The sequence below is a fragment of the Cyprinodon tularosa genome, unplaced genomic scaffold (genome assembly GCF_016077235.1).
Source record: "Cyprinodon tularosa strain WSP-4 unplaced genomic scaffold, ASM1607723v1 ctg300, whole genome shotgun sequence".
NCBI lineage: Eukaryota > Metazoa > Chordata > Actinopteri > Cyprinodontiformes > Cyprinodontidae > Cyprinodon > Cyprinodon tularosa.
In genome coordinates, this window is record NW_024039009.1 from 445,606 (window position 1) to 466,705 (window position 21,100).

A 21,100-nucleotide genomic window follows, 5' to 3' on the forward strand; every position below is an offset into this window, starting at 1 on the left:
CCTCTTCCTGTTTCATGTATTAGCAGCCTTGAATAACATACATTTTGGATTCCTCTGTATTTAGCTGCAGCACTCAAAACAGCTCTGACAAGTTTCCCTTCAATACTGAACAAAAAATAAGCAAACAAGATCATGATGCATGTTTTGCTGAGGGAATGGTGTGTTCAAGGTCATGTGGATCTAAAGAAGCCTCTCTGAAGCCTGTCTAGTGATATATGCCATTCTCATGAACAGAATGTTCTGGGTTACCTGGAATAATTTTCAGTTAAAAAAGGATAATTTTTGTACAATCATCTCCAGAGCATACTAAGCAGTTCCTGGAACAGAACCAGTGATGTTTACCTTCTTTGAACCTTTTTGAATTCCCTCAATGCCAACTATATGTTAGCAGCATCATTCCCCATCATAAATTCCCTTGTCCTGGTGGGTTTTACAGTTGTGTCATATTATTGAAGGACAGGGTAAGGACGGTCCTTAAAACTTTTTAGATGCGCTGTAAGTCGACCCCGTCTGAGTGAAATGACAGAACACTTACATGTTCTGCTGTGTGCAGCTAATGCTGTTATACAGGTGTTATGCCATATGCCATGATCATACTTTTTGGACATTGGGAATCAGTGTCCATATTTCATCTTGACATGATGATGTGGAATCAGCTGTGGAATCTCTGCAGCAACCCCCGTTTCAGGCAAGGCCTCCACAGGCAAGTCACATGGAAGCCACCAGAGGTGTGAAAAACCACCCCCCTCTCTGCGAGGACAGAGAAAAGCATAGAGCACACAGAATTCTGCCTCTTCTGCTCCAGCCCCTCTTTTGCCTCCTCACTTTTTGGCTCCTACTCTCGTTGCCTTGTCTCCCTTGCCCAGGGAGATGGGGTCTGCTGTGGTGGAGATGCGGGCCCCAGGGGAACCAGATCTCCAGAACCATCAAGGATAAGTCAGAACCTTTCAAACCAAACTGCTGCAAACAGACCTTTTGCAACACATTTCTCTTGAGTTTCAGAACTTACAGACTCCAAACACATCTGTATGTTGCAGGCCAAAGGCCCTCAAGGACTTGCATTTCACAACTATATTAAAGACAACAGATTAAAATTCACTCTGAGATGTTTTAACTTTGGGATGTCTGATGCTGGTTCTGTAACTAACCTACAAAACCTTAATGAGACAGCTCTTTTCGAACAGAGTTGTATAAAAACAGCTTCACTTTATTTCATAACAATTGAAGTCCATTTGCTATTAATGCTATCCAATTTAAGAGGGGGATTAATAAAAATGTGCTCCATATTTAAGACGTTTTTGTTTGTTTTGCATTTAGTAAAGATTTTCATCATAACAAATATATATGCTACTGTGTTAGTCAATAGCATACAATTCCAATAACACACAGCAGGGTTTAAGGTTGCAAAAGGAGTAAATGTGAAGTGTTTAGGAGGTGGGGAAACTCTAGGCATGCAGGTGGAACAGTGGTTAGTGCGCATTACCCATGTATGGAGGCCATAGGCCTCGACTCTGCCGAACCGGGGTCGAATCCGACCTGTGGTTCTTTGCCACATGTCCCTCCTCTTCTCTCATTCCCTCTTTCCTGTCTGCCTACTGTCAAAAAATAGAGCCACTAGTGCCGTCATAAAAACTAAAAACAAGAGCTGAGAATACTTTTGCAAGAAACAGTATGTGTGGTCTCATGGTTGTTTTGCTGTTACACAAGCATCTAACTAATTAGAAATCACTTCTTTATAGGTGTGTTGATATGTTTTAGAGCCATGCTTACCAACATGTAGTTTCAACTGGAAGAGGAGTCCTCTTCTTGAAATCCATTTGTTTGCTCTGTTTTCTACATTTCAACTCGATCACAAAGCTCACAAGGTTCAAGAGCAGGAACAACTGCAACTTTGGTAAATTGCTAGTCATTTTCTCAGGAGAGGCAACACTTACTGGGAACCCTGTCAATTCCATTAGGAGTATGATCCCATTTGTGAAAGGAGTGTGTTTATGTTGGATGATACACACTATCAAATAGCTCTTTTTTCAGAGGAATCCTCAGTTCTCCTAGAAAGTGCATGATGTAAATTGTAAACCAGAACATAGGCTACAAAATGTAAATCTGAAACACAGGGTGTATGTCCTTTATTGCGAAGGCCTGGGTTTATTTATGACTCCATCCAGTCACTACTCCTTCCTTGTAATTGATTGCCTCAGTACAATCTATGTAAAAGTGTTACACAGGTAGTGGATTGGCTTAAAATTAAAAGACTGGGAGAGAAGTTATTCAGAAGTTGCCAGTTCAATCCCAACAATATGGAAACCTTAGTCAAACTCTCTTTAAATAAGAAAAATTTAAAATGGGAAACTAAGGGTTTTCAAAAATATATATATATTCTGATTATGAGATTTGTTTAAGGTCAACCTGCCATTGTAATAACTCCAAATTTGTAAATGAGACAACGACTTCCCTATAGTGGTTGCCATCTGTAGGGATTAACTGGCTTCATAGCATGTAAATATAAAAGAGTTAAAATGTATCATAAAGAAAAAAAATGCTAAAACATTGAACAAAACTTGCCAGGGTGAGGCAAAAAAAAAGAAAGTTAAAGAAACATTCTAAAAGTTACAATTATAACTCTTTGATAAAATTCAACTGTCCACAATGCTATATTTTTCTCTTAGCCTCCTTCAAGTTGAAGATTCCAGCTTCATTTTTCAGGCTCCATTGTAGATTAATGTACACCCAGAGGCTGTTTAGAAATAGGCTTACCTTTACAACTTTGTGACAAAGCTGTTTTTGCTAAAGAAATAAACCCAAGGCTGAGAAAAGGAAACTGTCTGGATTAGGAACCTTAGGGTCTACTTTTTGCTTTTTGTAAACAACATGGGTATGTCAGAATCTTTAAGACATGATCTCCAGGTCCATCAGGGGGCATCAGGTGGGAAGCACCTTGGACAGTATTGCTAGGGAGAGCTTTGTCTTAGTTTCCCTTATTGCAGTGTTACCCCTTCAACTGGATGTCAAATAACAGAGTGGAGCCTGTACAGAGATTAGATCAATTGCTAATCACCTGGTTAAGCAATTGGAGGGGTCACAAACCTTTTAAACCTCTTAACATCCACCTCATTTTGGGTAATCCTTGCCTATTTTGCATACCCTAATGAAAAAGCACATAACTTAGGACCTGTAAGCCCAAATTAGATGTGCAATACATTATTATAAAATTGGGTGATTAGAACACAGACCCTCCTGCATCAGTTCAAACATGACTCAAAGTTGTTTTTTTATTCTCGAAATGATAGGTCTTTTTTGAACAGCAGTAATAAAGACTTTCTTGAGGAAAAGCAGGTTTCATTGTATTATAGGTGTTCTACATCATGTCAACCACAAATGCAGAAAATTTAATACCTCTAGCCATATCAGTTCCAGAGCTGTGGGATTTGGAACTTTTGGCGTCAGCTTGGAGGTGTGCACAATGGCTCCACCTGCTGGTAAAAAGTTTACCGGTGGAATTTTATGCATTCTGGATTATTACCCCCAATTAAGGTCCACCGGGTCGCCGGCGACCCAGTGGGTTTTAAGAGAGATACTTCATGGTCACTGAGTTATAGGAAAAGCTACCAATACTTACCTGGGAGCTTAAGGAGTCAGCGTTCATTTAAACATATTTTCATCGTAATTTCTAATTTTCCTTTAGATATTATAATCTCTATAAATTTTCTATATAATTGATATGATGAAATACTTCATAAATGATTAAAACAGCAGAGCTATAGAATAGAATAGGATTTCACACTTAGCCTCCTGATGAGTTGTTTATACAAGATGCTGAGAGCATCCGATGTGGTCCTGGAAGGGCCCCTTGGTGACTGCGGACACCGCATTGGTGACCCCTGAGCCAACGGGATGAAAAAAAAAACAGGCAGGGATTTTACTTTCTGGACCTGAATTCTCATATAAGCTGAAAGCATATTTATGTTTCGATGGATGGATGGATGGATGGATGGATGGATGGATGGATGGATGGATGGATGGATGGATGGATGGATGGATGGATGAGCAGATAGATTTCTCCTACAGTAACCCTGCTATTAGCTTACACACACAAGCAATGCAGATTGAACTTTTATTTTTAAGCGATTTAGTAAGCATAATCATAGCATTGGATTGCCCAGGTTTTTTTTTATTGACTTATGACAATTAGTCATGGACCAGTGAGCGATGGAGTCAAACGTTCCTTTTCTCACCTCACTATTTCTCAGCAGATTCATGCAGCTCTGCCGTCCTTGCTTTATACACCGCTTGGGAGAAACAGTCTTCTTTCCATCCATTGGCATTGGCTCACTCTCCCTCTCTTACACCTTCACTTGCCCCATCCTAACACACAGGAACATGACTTCATGACTTTTTAAATATCTACAACATCTTGGGACTCCTTGACTGAGTTAGAGTTATTTTTGTGTGATCAATGTTTTCAAGGCTCAACATGCCACTTTAATTAGGATATCATCTCTCCCCTCCAGGATTTACTTGGGGAAGTGTACCTTCTTCTTTTCACTTATCTGCTTTCACCTTTTGTCTTGCGCTTTTCCCTTCATATCACCCTTTCCCTGAAGTGTTAGGGTGTTATTGAAGTCTTTGCCATGAGAGATCTCTACCCAGCAAAAAGTGCAGAAAAACTCTATGGTGTTGGAAAAAAAATGTTTGACAGAAACATCATGATGCAAAGAGGAAGGCAAGGCCAGGGCAAAGCAAATGGAAGAGGTGAGTGCAGTCTCAACTGAAATATACACCTCTGTCAAATCAAGATATGGACTTGATATACATGTATGTATTTGCATGTATTTTCAGTCTGCTGTGTGGTGAAGAGACTGTGACACCTGCAAACAGAGGCATATGGTACTGGATCCTAAAGGCAAGACTGTGAATTTTTAGTTTATGCTCACACAATGCTGCTTTGCACCGTACTTAGGGGTGCGAGGCTTTAAAAAATGCTAAAAAAACAACAATTATTCAGAAGCCCAACAGAATGTTTTTTTTTTGTTTTTGTTTTTTGCTAAATTTGGATTTTGAAGACCTAGTGTGGAGAACTCTAGCTAAAACAATTTGAGACAGCATGCTCCTTTTTCCTCTGTTTTCTCAATTTTTTGGGATCAGAGTATAAAGTTGTTTTATAAAGCTCTCTCTGTGCTCTAGAATAGGCTAGATCTGAAGCAATCATGAGATCAGAGGCACTAAAATGGCAGGTGTGAACCGGCTTTGCAAATATCACTGCCCATTCCCCCATGTAAAAAGCTCCCATGCTGAAACCAGTAAGAGAAAACAGAAGGAGAAAAGGACATTGAGAAATCGCTTTAGAGATGGGGCTTTTTTTTGGTGAATACATGCAACCCAGATTCAAAAAGTATTCCTTGTCTATTCCAAAAGCTCTCCTGTGGCAACAAACAAAGGTTTGAAGGAAAAGATAAGATGAACGAACAGTTGAATAAGAAACAAAAGGTAACCTGTGTGGCCTGACCCAATACCTCACAGACCCCCTTGAACCAATTTAAACATCTTTTTTTTTCTTCTGACACTTCCCTTTGAGACATGAGCCCTGAAAAAGAAAGTCATTCTTTTATCTGCCCTAAATGCCATTTTGACATCCAAAGATTTTAGCTCAGTATTCTTTGGACTGCATAGGTAAGGTGAGAATTGCCAAGAGCAGAGTACATGTATTTAATACAACCCGCTTGAAATTTCCCCCCATTTCCTATCCCCTCTTTGGAAGCATGACTCTGCTGAATTTAAGGGGTGTAAATCACATCCATCATGGCGATTCGATTCAGTATCGATTTCCTCACCCAACGATTCGATTATTTTCAATACTCAAGAATACCACGATATGATTCGATTAATTGTTTTTTTTAACACCTTACAGGCTAGATAATGTTTCAAATTTGAAATAAATCAATGAAAGCTGTAATATTGTTATGTATTTTTGAGAAACAACAGCAAATAACAGAAGTAGAAAAGTTGTTCTCCACCTACTGTATTGGCTGCACCTCTCCCAAATTGTAGCTGACTGCAGACAGTGCCGCAGACAGGAGGGCTGCTTGTTTTATTTTTATGACCAAAATTGCGGAAAACATCTTGTGAAGTTTGACCAGCTAGAAGAGCGAGGTGCGCGGGACCCTTTTTCCACCTGGATCTCCGCTCATTTTGGCCCTCATGTCCCTCCATCGTCGGACTAAACTCGCCCGCACTTCCTCACCGCCTCGGCCGTATCTAGACCCACAGTGTGTAGCACAGACCACGCTTCAATATTGGCATAAATCAAAAATGTCTTTGTCAAGCTTACTGCAACACACTGCTGTAAGAGTATAACCAGGAAGCGAGGTAGAAGGGCAAAATAGGTTTAGCGCCACCGCAGCACGGGAGGGAGAATTACACCAGGAGCAAATGGATAAAAATACACCGGAGGAAAAAAAATACATGAATCGATACTCTTGCGGAAGTATCGATGCATCGGATCGTTGGCTGTTGGATCTATGCATCGATACAAAACGATTATCATTTACACCCCTACTGAATTATCTCCCCATATTCAGTTAACCACAAATCTGTTGAAAACCGTCAAGGACTGTATGATCTGTTATTTCTTCAATTTCAGTTAGCTTTTTAAGAGTAACACTTTCTTACTAAATTAACACTGGCATAAGCCGCAATGGCATCTTTAAAAATTAAGTTATTCTAGGCCAATTTAAGTCTGACTTGGTCTTAGACCCTCTGTATCAACTTCCTCGACCATCTAATCTGGATTTGTAGTAAATGAAAGGCAATTATCATCCAGCTTTTTTAAGAAACTATGATATCCTTGCTACCTATAACAATATTTTAGAGAATATGTTTGATGATTGGGATTGATAACAAAGCACATATCATATTCTTATCCCCAGCTGGCAACGCTTACACTCCTAAAACTCATTAGCCCATACATCTGGACTACATCAACAGAACAATGAGAGAATTACAAAATCCCCATAGTAGAAAAAAAGCTTGCTCTCCACTCGTTTTTGTTTTTTTTAATAGCAGCATACAGTATCAGCAAAATTACTGCAGCTTGGAGTTAACACTGCAGCAGCCTTGCTAGAGTGTGTCAAGCCCAGAGGGGTTTAAAGCTTTGATCTAAAGCACAATACCCGCTGTGTGAGAGAGGGAGGGAGAGTGTGTGCACACACATGCACGCACACAAATGAGCACTCATTCTACGAACGGGAAAACACACCGACTCTCTCCCTTGCACGTAAAATCCCCTTTGATATAGTTCCAAGCTTTTAGGGATGATTAGGAGAGGGGACTGAGCTAAGGTCTAGAGTGATAGGAGGAAGTAGAAGCCTGCTGCTCTTTAGTTAGAGGAAACCAATACTCTGTCTGTAGATAGAGCGGTAATTATGCTCAAGGGTTGAGGTTAGGGAGGAGTGGAAGCCTACGAGAGAGAGGGAGATAGAGAGAGAGAGAAAGACTTGGCTGGAGGGTTGATGTCTGATTTCTCACTGCGTCACCTCCAGCACACTGCAATTAAAATTTCTCCAGAGGGTCTGTGTTTATTTCCGTGCATATGTTTGTGAGTGGCTGAGGTGAGCACACGGATATAAATGCTGCGATGAAAGGTGTAGATTTCATATTGCGCTACATAAATGTATCTGAAGATAATCCTATGCAGTCTGAACAACTTGTGTTTGGTTGTGCGTGTGTGTGCGGGTGGGTGGGGGTGCTTCGCCTGTTAGCTGAATCCACTCCAACACTTGTTGGTGGTCTAAGAGCTATGAAATATTGATGTCCTCTTCTTCTTAATGATTCATAAATAGTATGATGATACTTAGACTCTGCTTCTTCTCTTGGCTTGGTTAAGGAGAAAAATGAGCAAGGAAGAGCCGTCATGCATTTCAGTTCGCCGCCTGCAAAGAGCTGAGGGATCACAGTGTCAGTAAACAGTATTCATAAACACATGCTCTCCAAGGGAAAGTGTCTCTAGCCTTGGTATCTAGAATTGGGCTGCGTGAGAGCATCTTCTAACTGCCTATACTGGCACAACGCATATTATCAGCTTAAGTAAACAGGAATCCAGGGTTTGCTTTGTTTGCTGTGATAAACACTCAATTATAGGGGAAAAAGTCGGTGAAAGTTTTCTCTCTCTTTCTTATTTTCTCTACTGCTAGATAAGGAAGGGAAAGCCTGGTTCTAATACATGCTCATCTTAAACAAACTGATTCGCATTATGTTTGTTTTATTTATTTATCACCCGGCATCGATCTGTGTCGCCGAATCACCACCTGGGACTAAATGAAAAAGAAAATGAGCTCCTCACTCTAACTCATTATCTCTCTCTCCTCTCAACCCCACAATCCCTCACCTTCCCTTATTTTCATTCAATAGCACTTAAAGAGATGGCAACATTAATATTAACATAAAGAATAAATTCACAGTGGGGGAAAACTGGCTTATTTTCACACTGACAGACACCCTGACTCACAGGAGAGCTAATACTGACTCATCAGCTGGACCACTTGGATGTCTATTTACAATAATAGGTGAGGTAATAAACCACAGAGCTCTACTTATTTGCCTCTTAGAGTAATTCATTGGACTGACTGGCTTTAACGTGAAAACATGTCTTCTCACTGCGTGAGCTTCAACTCATGCCTACGATAAGCGTCAAGATAATCCCCTTTATTCTAGACACGGCCGTAATGAGGCCAAGGCTTTAGCTGGAGGTGAGTTTTGAGTTAGAGAGGTGTAGGAATTGAGCAAACACAGATTTATCGTAATAAAACTGTTTGACTTAACCTGTGTAATTAGATGGTTGGAATATGGAAATTTTTATTGTTTTTTTTTATGCAAAAGTATCATTACCTGTAAAAGCTTGTTAGCTTTTATTTTTACTGTAAAAAGTAAAACCAGTGTATCACTAGGGTGAGGGTGGTGTTGGAAACTAACTTAAAAACAACTTGGAGTTTTGAAGCAGAAGGACAAATATACATTCTATTTTGAAAAACACCATGACTTGAAAAATGTCTCAAAATAAGGAATACCCTTTTTGGAAAATCCTGTGCAACCGACTCAATTCGCTTAATTAGTCCCGCAATGCGAAATAAATTTAAATTTAATTCCAGCTTTTTTTTTAAATGCTTAGTTTTTAGAGAACATTAGCAAACAAGCAGCAAAGAGCATTTTGGAGACAAAGTTATGTAAATTTTTACAGCATTATTAGGTTTTAAAAACTATATTTTAATCCACTCAAAGAATAAAATGCAACTCTATTAAGGCATGGCTGTAGATCGAGGAAAGTAAGTGGCCCGAGGTTACTTTAGAAGCTTTAGAAGGGTTTGTTAACAGGATAAATTTAAGCTGTGCACACACAGGGTTGCAAAAAAGCACTGCAAAAAAGCAAACAAAAAAAAGAGCTATTGTAAGAAAATCTTTTTTACCCCAGTTTATGTAAATTACAAAGAAGAATGTGCCGGGCATTGATGAGGAGAGAATACCTTTTGGCCTTTACACAAAATGGTATAGGTGGTAATAAAACTGCACCTAACTAATAACAATTATGGTATGGAAAAGCTATTATTTAACAAGGGGAGGCAAGCTTTTTAGAGCTGATTAAAAGTGGATGAAAGTAAATTCATGACAATGCTTTAAGAAACACCAGATTCTTAGCTGTTCATGATTTGAGCACAAGAGATGAGATTGAGATTCCAACATAAATCCAAATGAGAACCTGTTGTAAGACTGATGATTACAAAAGCTTCTATTCAATCTGACCCAACTCTGAGACATTATAAGTATAGTGTAGGATTTTTGAACAGACCATCTCCACTTTAAAAATAATCCTGTACCTGCTCCTGAGAGGGAATGCCTAATAAACGCGTGCACGAGTCTATTCCTCCTCGTGCACGCTCTGTTTAAAAGTTTCTGTTTGCATTGCTCCTATAAGCTTACTTTCCAAAAGAAGATTTGCAACTTTTCCACTATGTCAGACTCACCACTGGTAAGTGAAAATGGGGACGAGCACGTATCAACAGAATGATTGACAATTAGGAGGACCACTCATTTTGATGATCCACCCGGAAAAAGAACATCCTCTACTATACCTTTAAGTAAGAAAAATAGGCATTGACTCGATAGTTTAGGTGTAAAAAAAACCCCACTAGACATACCCTAAAAAAGCAGGCACTCTAATACTGTAAAAAAAATCTCACCTGTGTAAGTTCAATGACGTCCACCTATATATACTTAAGAATTTTTCAGGAATGGTAAAACTGCAATTCCCATTCGTGTTCAGCCATTGAATTTAGAAAATGCTGACTTACAGATCATCCGTCATTTATGTTTTGCTCTGTGGGGTAACAAGAACATCTATATCTTCCAGTTCACATTTGTAGAGAATTTATAGAAATAGAAGAACTGGATGCTCAGCAGCAAGATTTAGTGAGCATTTTTCTGTGTGACAAGTCAAAGTGGTTCCTTTATCATCCCTCCAAACTCAACTGACTCCAGCAAAGGTCATTTCCTCCGAGCTCATATTGAAATGACCGGCTGTAGATAACTTGTGACAGGAGCCTCTTCTTCCTTACTGCCCCAAGCCTTGCCTAACAATGATTAATGATGATTGATCTAATTTATTACAGGAGTAACAACTTCCAGGACTTAATAAATCTTGACGGGGGGTTGTGAATACAAACACATATAGCCGAACGGTGGCCATAAATTGCTGAGAAAAACGAGGAGAAGTAGAAAAAGCAAGCATAAGCACATACTGTAATGTAAGGATACCCGATTATCTGAGATGTCGATGTCTAGATTGATACCTATCATAAGATTTCATCTGCAGCTAAAGCCATGTTGGACGGAAAAGGAAATATTGACACGGTTTGGATTTTTCACCCGAGCTGTTACAGTATTTTAACCCTTTGCTCAAGTAAAACAAGTAAAGAGGATGGACAGTGATGGAAACATGATATAATCTAACTTTTGGCTTCGATTACTTTGCCTAAACAATAACAAGATAAAGGAAGAAACAGCTTTGGATGTCTTTTATCCTGGACGTTGTTTTTTAGATTTCAGATAGTTTTTTTGTTCTATTCACAGTATCCACCACACTTAGTGGCGAATGAGATGATGTGACTGCAAAAACGATCTAGAAATAAGTAAAAATGTGTTAAGTTACTATATTTATCCTTAATTTGAGCAGGTAAATAAGATTATTTGTCAATGATACACTTGTTGTCTGGGAATATAGCTGAATAACTTTGTTCTCACAATATCAACTACTGCAATCGTAACGGACCACTTGGATCCTGCATTTGTAAGATTTGACCTGGTGGTGGGCATTTTATATAGTATATAGAACATGGGAGCCTTGAAAAGGTTTTAAAAAATGAATACATTTAATTTGCTTTACCTGAAACTGTGTGTTTCTTCAGCTAAGCCTCAGACATTTTGGTAACAAACAGAAATTATTTGAAAAAAACACAAAATCATCCTTGTTTCTGTCCCAAGATCTAACTGCTCTTTAAAACATGTTGAAAGAAGTGAATTTGACAGGGTTTAAGAGAGGACCCAAGAATGAGGACTGTCTAGACAGATTGCATAGAGAGGAATGATCAAGAACCTTCTCTATGTAAATGTTTAATAAATGTAAATATTACTTGAACTTCATTTCCTTTTATAACTCAGTCACCAATTTAAAGACATATTTCTAAGTTTATTCACACAGACTGTTGTTTTAAGGCCTTTTTTATTTTGGAGATCTTTTCACTTAAAGGTAATGAAAAGACAAAAGTTAAGATAATAATATTACTTTATACACATCTCTGTTTTTAATTAGAGTAAAATGGGAAAAAAAAGAAAGAAATTGTATATACGGTAACCTTTTTACCAATAGTTGCTTCTTCAACTGAGCGACATTACTCTCAAATTGTCTGTGTGTTGGTTTGTTCTCGGTGGAACCACATTTGCTGTGAGCCTCAGGCCCCGAAAAATCTTGACTCTGCTGCTGTCACTCTTGTGCACTGTAGGACTCTGTGGATGATGAGTGTGTGACTGTGATGAGGCACCACTACTGTCCTTGTTCCCTTATTCCCTCGGTCATTGTGCACACAAGCTACTTACATGAGTCAGGTGTATGTTTATTCATGTGCTTAATTCTTAGACAGGTCACATATTTTATTTGTCTGGGTAGATGGGGAGGGTTGGACTGTCTGCTCTCTGGCTTGCTTCTGAGTACTATCTACAAAATTTGACAACAGCGCATTGTCTGTTTGTTCAAACACCTCAGGGTGTTCAGGCACAAAAAGCTGCATAATCACTGCGTAGCCTCCCATCCTCAGCCATGCCAGTGTGTCATAGAAGATGCACATCTAAGCATAACAAGTAGTATTTTGTTTTAAAAATGTGTATCCGTTATCTAGTTTACATTTTGCCTTGCTGTTATTAAAAACTTTAGCATATTTCATTGGGAGGTTTCTGTAAAAGAAAAAATCTTTTTTTGTTGTTGAATCTAATGGTATATATTCAAACTACAGTAGAAAAGTCCCTTGGTCCACCTGTTTAGTCAAGCCATAAAAATAAATTTGCATACATTGTATTTATTTAGTTCGATTAGCTTTTGCATTAAAATGTTTTGCAACTTAACTATAGCTTCTAAGAAAGCCACTCGTGTGATGGCTTTTGATCTCATTCTATAGTAATGACTAAGGCAAGACGCCACAAATCCGGAAATAAAGAAAAACAGCTTAGAAGTCCTGCATGCAGCACCTGCTTTTGGAACATTCCCAATGTTATCACTGTATATACAAATATTTTATTATATATTATAAACTTTTAAATAATTGTGAATTTCAAAGGTAGCTCATTCAGTGCAGGTTTTCCATTTGTTTCTTTTTCTAATTTTGGTAGATGCATCGTTTAAGCCATAAGAGAAACACAGTATTGCAGCAAAATTGCTAAGTAACCGACCACTGATCATATAAATTCATAACTTTGTTTACTGCTATGGCAGCTTATTAAGGCCAAAGGAATGCATAGTAGTTTGGTTGGATCCATATTCAGAGCAAAAGAGTTGGTATGGTTCATTCAAGGGTTTGCTTGAATGTACTTTCACCTGCATGAAAGGTCCAGACCAATAGATAAAGCAAAATCTGGTCTTTTTAAAACAGAACTGAACTGGTTTGTGTGAAAACGCCCTTATGAAAGAAACATCAAAATGACGGCCAGGCATATAACCTATATGGTTTATAAGCTAAAAAAGTTATCAGTCAGAAAAGCAGATACAAGGCCCCTGATAACTCTGGAGAAGCTGATGAAACTGCTCATGTTGACAAAAATATAAACTGCAAGTAGAAAGCCACATATGAAATAGACCCATAACTACAATTTATTGCCATAATGGTGGCAGAATAATGCTGTGGGATTTTTTTGTTTTTTTTTTAGCAGGCATTCTTGTTTATTAGAATAGCTCTTTTAAATTCAAGACCTAAATGCAGCTGAAAAGGTAGAATTAAAAATAATTTTTTGCAGACTTAATGTTCAGTCTGAATTAGCCTAAGCTAATTTTTTTTTTTTCCATATGTAAGGCTGGTAGAAATAGGGGCTGAATACAAATGCAAGCTACACATTTCAGTTTTCTATTTTCCTTCCACTTGATCTACTAATTCTTTTATCTGTTGCACAAAATCAGAGTATATTTTTTATGGAAGTTTGTGGATTTATGTTGACAAAATGTGGAAAGTTCTTTGAGAGCTTTAGATGTAATTGATGCCTTCGATGAATGAGCGCCAATGTTGTTCAAACCTTTAGTCAGGGCTAAATGTTTAGAGGCAGGGATGCTGGCAGAGAAGGATGCTAAAGAGAGAAAAAGAGCAAAGAAGAGGTGTAACCTAATAGAGGTGGATAGTTTCCTGCCTGAGCGAGATTGCCCTCCATCTTACTTACGTCCCGTTTGCTCAATTTCCTCCATGTGTGGCAGAGCACCTGAGGTCTGGCTTTAGCCTCACGAAGCTCCACTAAAGTAATAGCCAATCGTCCTCTCCCTACTCCCAATCTGGGCATAGAAAAAAAGGCCTTGTGCTTTGTTTAAGATTTCCAGTGAGCAACCTCTGTTAGACACAGACCATTATAAAAGCACACTGGTGTAACAGTTAAAAAGGAAAAGTTGTCTTTGAGTTTGTTTCAACCAAACAGAATCATACAGCTGTTATGTAGCATGGCATCACTCACCTTCCTTATCTTTTTTTTTAAGTATCCTCTTATGATAACTTTGATGTCAGAAATCCTCCTCATCAGAGCATTATCCAAAGTGGGTGCAGTTTGTGGGAGCAGAAACAGCGCTGTGATAACAGCAACAGCAGAGCAGTAAGTTGCAGAGCTGTTACTGATGCTTTGATGTCTTTTCATATTATCCACCTACTCAACACCTTTGTCTTCCCTGTGTTTGTTGAAGAAGTCATATGCAATTATCAGGCACCTCTTGTTGTGGCGTCAACCAGTCTCTCATCTGCCAGATACCTAATTCTCCTTTCAACTTGGAGTCCTAATTGGCTCAAACCAAATTAAAACATTGCTGCTGAAGACTTCTAATCTTGTAAAAGGGCTAAAAAAGGGGGGCAGTTTCATATTTTTCAGTTTAAATTGTATTCAGAAGTTTTTATATAAAATTACTTTAATAAAGCAGTCATTTGTTATTAGCATAACCACTCTTTTGTTTCTACTCTGGTTCCTTGTCACTTGTTTATAAAAAGGAAAAATGTATAAAATGAGAGTAGCAACATTTTAATGGGATCAAGAAATACTTTTCTCTGAAGACCCTAAATTAAGTCTGTTTCACCTGGGGGCCACCTAATTAGTAAACATATTCCACCTTGAAAGTTTGTTGGAAAACATTGATAAAATAAACAACATCATGAAGATTCAGGTAGACAGCAGGCACTGTGACACGCCTTTGGATCAAATAAAGAAAAGTGTAAGAAAAGCATCCTAATATAGAAAATAAGACATTTTTTTAGAGTCTATTGTAATGTAAAAAAATTATTAAATACAACTGTGACCCAAAACAGGCATATGTATTTGTAAAAAATTGACAGTTGACTGGAATTGAAGCTGAAAGGAAACTCCTGATGATTCAATGATTTAATGTCAAGGTGGAATGTAGGTTGTGCAAAAAAAAAACATTACCGTAATAAGTTTAATAAGCATTTCATTGCTGCTGGGTTGCAAGATTACTGTGGCATCAGTTTGCAAAAACTTTCTGAAGTGACAAGAATTAAACCTGCAATGAGCAGAGTCTAACTGACAAGTGTAGCTGGGCTGATCCGACTGACCACAGTCTGTTGCGATTTGAGGATCGAACATGAAAAACCTGAATTTGCTGAAGAACTTATGTCAGAGGACCGAATATTTTACAGATGAAGCAGGACCTTGAGGGGAGATGGTACATCTGTCAGTTTAGTGCATCTATTATGAAAAGCTTGCCAAAAAAAACCCCGCTGTAACCAGACAGATCATGGTCTGCATGTAATAAGTCCTTTGCTGCAAAAGCCTCATTATGTATTGTTAGTTTGAAATAAGTGTGATCAAAACAAGAGATTAGCTACAAACTCCAATTAATTTTATATTCATTTTAATCCTAATTCAAAACAAAAGAAACTTCACCAGAAATAAGTTCTACTGATCAGTTTTATAGTATTATACAAAGTGTTACACTGAAAAAAGATGTACTATAACACACTTTCAACTGTTTTTGAACAGCCCCTCAATTATGTGCTTTATTATTGAATTAAATTAATAAAAACGCATTATAAGCCTAAAACCTATATGCATAATGACGAATTGGAATTAAAGCATCACTACAGATTGAAATGAATTTCAAATCAAGTGGTGGTTTTCAATAAAATCATTGCCTCTACTGCTACTCCTCAGTGTAGCTCTGCTTCATGTGTGTTTTTTTTGCTAATTGTGCCTCTGTTACCGGCTCCAACACATACAGAGCTGCACCCTAAACTTGTGCTATTTGATGACATTTGATGTTCTTAAACTGATTCTGTTTCGTCTCTCTTCAATAATGACTGAAATATGTCTTTGGAACTGTCTTGTTGTACACTGTTGTCATGGATGTCATGAATGAGCGCAACAGTCACTAAATAGTTGTATGGAATATCTGATTTTTTCAGGAAGATTTCAACTAGATTGTTTTACACCTGCTTGTCTCATAACAGTGTTTTCAACAGTATTTTATCAGTAATATTTTTACATAGATATATACAAACAAATAATAAGAAAGGGATGTCACAAGCACTTTAAGTCAGGGTTAGTTTATAGAAGTAGTGTAGAATGGCTGCAAAATTACCAACAAATTGAAAATTTTGTTTCCTTTAAGCTCTCCAAAAAAATCTTTGGTTGGAAGAAGTAAGCTATGTAGTGGGCAAAACAAGCCACATGGAAAATGATGTCATAATTGCAATAATCTTCTGCCTGTAATGATGAAATAGTACTGTAATGAGAAGTTGCATGACAGGTTCAGTAGATATTCACACCTTTGCAAGGCCTTCTATAGTTGACTTTAGTTTCATTGATTTATTAATTGAAAATAATAATAGCACCAGCCTGTGAGACAGCACGGATAGCACATTGGTCTTTTTTTACATAAAGATTTGCATTCTGTCCAATATCTGTTTTGGGATTGCTGCAGAAGAGACAGAGACACATTCAGCACATAGCAACATCCCAAGGGCCTGATCTTTCTGGTCAAACAGGAAAGGAGCTGCAGGTGAATCGTTAGGAAATTCAAACCCTTAAAAATCACGGCACAAATCAATGAGCAGAACTGCCTGTAAAGAACACCGGATAAAACAGCCTTCGACTTCCCGATTGCTGCACTATCAACATTTCAAGTTGATATGAAGAGAACAGTGGCACACTGGGAAATCCACTTTGGCCCTGTCCATCATGCAGGAAAGATATGAGCTGCCATGATAAAGAAGCAATAACGCTCACATACGATGCAAGCATGTAAACTACACGCACAAGTCCCGGTTCACATTCATGTCCATGTTTCCATATTCATATTGTGAACTCTAGGATCTTGTAAGCTGTAAATCCATTTGATACAAAACATCAGGGGAGGAATATAAGCACTATTGCGATACAGCTGCTTTTTTACTTCCCCAGCTTCTTCCCCTCCTTAATTCACATCGCTGCGAAGGAATCCAATCTTGATATGTACGGTAGCATATCAACGAGCGCTTTTAATGTCTCCTGTTTCTCCACTTTAGAATGGTAAATCATTGCTAACCTCCTTAGGCTAACACCTACAGAAAAGGCTGAGAGGTACAGTAGACTTTTATCCTGAAAAGAATCCAGTTGAAAGAAAGAAGATCAGACAGGCTGGGTTTTTTCCTCTCTCCAAATAGGCGCCTTTTAAACTAATGCCTATAAATGATGGATTAAACAAGGAGGCTCTTGTTGTTACAGGGGTTTTGCGGGGAGACCCAAAGTACCCAGGGAGTCCACCAGTGTGAGTGAAAAAGACCCAAAAGGTCTGTGGGTGCAACGAGAATCAGATTCAGATAGTGTCTGACAGTTAGGAAGATGCAAGAGGGAGTAGGAGTTTGAGTCTCAACACAAGAAGCCATTCAACACACACTGTAAATAATGCAGGCATAGACACAAATCTCTCTCAACATTATCTAGGATGCCATATATGTCTCTTCTCTCCCGTTAATTGCAGCACCAAGATAAATCAACGCGACAAGTTTAAGCAGGGTAAACCTTTATCATACTTTAGATGTGATACTTTTAAAGTAAGGCTCCTGATTCAGTGCTGCCTCTGGGGAGCTAACTATACAAACCGAGCAGACAGAGAGAGTGAGCTAGACTGCATCAAATAGGGGGAATCACAGAGAAACAGATGGTGGTACGCTGCATGTTTACACTGCCAGTCTCAACTGGTGAGACCTAAAACACACTCACACTGGTGGACTCCCAAATCACTCCCATTAGAGTGAGTCAGACAAGAGAGTTGGCCAGCGTCTAGAGAACATCAAGAACGCTTGTTTGCCATCAATGTAACGTCTAGCTGAAGAGATGATCTTCTTTTACTGCCATTGCTCAGACTTAGTGAAGAGAACTTGTTTTCATGTTAAGTTTTCCTGTTGAAGAGGGAGACTTTACGTTACTGTCTGCATGCTAAAAGATTTGTTACATTTTGGATTAACTGTCAGTTGCCGTGCCACCAATCGACTTTAAAGGAAATGTCTGGTCAACAGGGAATAATCAATGAATCACTATTTATACCTAAGACTTATATGTTCCTAGTGATTTAATGAATTTAGTGTTAATCATAAAAAAAAAAAATAAAAGTAATATTTTTTGTTGCAATCACTGAGTCTGGGAACAGCCATTTTTGCCCAAATAAAGTAATACCTCATTCCTGACATTTTCCGGCAGTGACGTCACGGTGAGGTAAGCTGAGCGCCATTCTACAAGCAAAATCAATGGGAAGCATTATACACGCCTGCAATTAACAACAGTTATTTAAGATTTCGAGAGGACTTAGCCAATCAAATGTGCTAGAGCTATAGTTAAAGTGACAATGCCCACGGACGTGGCAGTTGGTTGTTGCAATACATTGGGTAATAGTGATAAAACAATTATTATTTCACCTTTCCGATTCATGATCCACCACGGGTTTGTCGTTAGATTGCCAACTTGAAGAGGGAGGATTTCCCATCGAACTTCCGGACAGAGAAAAAAACATCTAATATGTAGCCATCCTTTCGAAGAAGAATGTTTTCAAGATGACTTGATAATAGCGCGTTGTAAAAAAACACCATATGCAGCACTGGGACTTGCTCAACAGCCAATACCAGTGGCATAGGTGGCAGTAGTGTTCTTTGACAAACATTGATGCCTCAAGTAAAGCACATTCAAATGAAAATGACTCTTAATTAAAAACACTTATCATTTATTAAACAGTATTTAATCATATATATATATATATATATATATATATATATATATATATATATATATATATATATATATATATATATATATATATATATATATAGTATTTTCAGATGTTTGAAATCTGAATATCACCGGAATTTTCCTTTAACCAGCTTTCCCTTAGCTACTGAAGATAGCTGTTACAGCAGCATTGTGTTCCTGTCCCCTTATTTCATTAAGAAGTAGCTTTTTTCAACCTTTGCATTTCTCTTGCCACTTAATATAATAGGTCATATTTGAGGAGTGTAAAATTAATAGTTGATTAATTACTGACTTTGTGCTTTTTCTTGCTTTTAATGATGGTGTTTGTTCATAGATCTTCTCTTACTAACCACTGAGAGTTTACATCATACTTTCAAAGAACAGTTATATTTTTACTGAGATTTATTTACACAATGTTAGCCTCTGTCTAAATTTTTGTACACTGAATTTTATTTAGGTCTATTTTTCAATTTTCTTTAAATGTCACTTACTTTATCTAACCTTACAGTAAATGAAGAAAACCCTCAGCGGACATGCTAGATTGCAAAGGTGATGCTGTATTTTCAAACACATTCAAACTAAAAGTACTTTGAAACTGAAGTTTGTATTTTAATGCCATGCATTGAGTACCACACAACCAATGTTTAGATTAATTCTTACTATGGCAATGTGATATTGCAACAAGAAATGCTATAAAATAATGTGACTAAAAAGAAGTACTTCCTTCGCTGATTTATTTTTTTTATAAAAAAAAAAAGCTTTCCATTTTCCAGTTTCCCTATCACAACAGTATACAGTACTTAGTTTGTTGTTTCAACATAGCAAAATAGTTTTGAAAATAAGTTGGTTTTCATGTTCCTGCAAGGTACTATATATTATATGAATTTCCCCTATTAATACACACCCTATGTAGAATTCAGAGTTTTTGTGTAACCAGCCTTGTCCTAAAGCCTGAGAAGCTTGTTCTCATTCAGAAGGTGACACCGTCTCTTTCTGCACCTCTAAGCTCCTTAAATGTGCCCGTTGCTTTTGCTTGACAAGTATCTTAGAGATAAGCAAAGTCAAATAATGATTCATCCACATGTAATTACGGCAGATTGTAATCAAATTATAGTCGCCATGTTTAAATCTTGTCCTTTGTGTTTTCTTGTTTAATCCATGCAAACTTTACATAGCTGTCTCCCTGTTCCCAATCTTCACAGAGCAAATGCCTTAACAAAATGATACATGCAGTGAACATGAAGTAATGATATTTCACAAAGGCTTTTTTCACCCTTAAGAACAAGCTATCATGTCACTTGGAGAATCATATCTGCAACGACATGAGACCACTGCGCTTTAATGTTACAGTTAAGTCAGGATAGCATCATACTAAAAAAATCCTAATCTGAAATGCAGAAATTGCATCTGAATATACAGACAGGAGGAATTGGATTTCATTATACTGAGATGTTTTTGACTGGAGGCATGGATGTGGAAGCATGGTATGTTTTTAAGCTGGTAAAGCAAATTATTATAATTAAAAACTGTAGCAGGAAAAGAAAACATCAAAAAGAAGGAAAAGCTTTTAGATAGAAAGGCAGGACTCAAAAACATTACTTTTAGAATTGGAAAGACTGAATCTAATTTTATGCTTTACAGTACATGCGTTAGTCTGGTTGGTTCTGGCCTCCAACATTAATTACCCCCTGTGTGGCTTCTGATCCTTTACAAATTCTCCTTTTAAACTCTTAGGTTATTACCTTTTACTCTAAATATGCTTGCTAAAGAAAGTAACGGCATCTCATTATTCATAAGAAAATGTACCAACCCAGACTAGTGTTGATCTTAATTTTAATCATAGAATCAGTTAAAAAAAATCCTCTGACTTAGAAAAATATAAATACTGTTGCTTTTAAAAAGGGCACATGAGGCTGAGAGAGCACGTTGCATCTTTTGGGTTTTTGAAATAATAATATCCATTAGTAGTATAGCCTTGAAGGTGTAATTAGGCAGCTACCTGGCAAATTCCCTCTGATGCCAAAGTTTTAAAAGCTCACTAGGCTTGAAAGAAAAGGAGCCAAAGAGTAAGAAATCATTTAATTCTTTA

The 21,100-nt window shown here is 37.8% G+C and overlaps 1 protein-coding gene across 5 annotated transcripts in view; it reads left to right on the forward strand.

Moving 5' to 3' along the window:
* The window catches only part of LOC119787787 (chemokine-like protein TAFA-1), a 187,747-nt gene that overhangs the window by 33,834 nt on the left and 132,813 nt on the right, over window positions 1-21,100 (forward strand). The window lies entirely within an intron of this gene.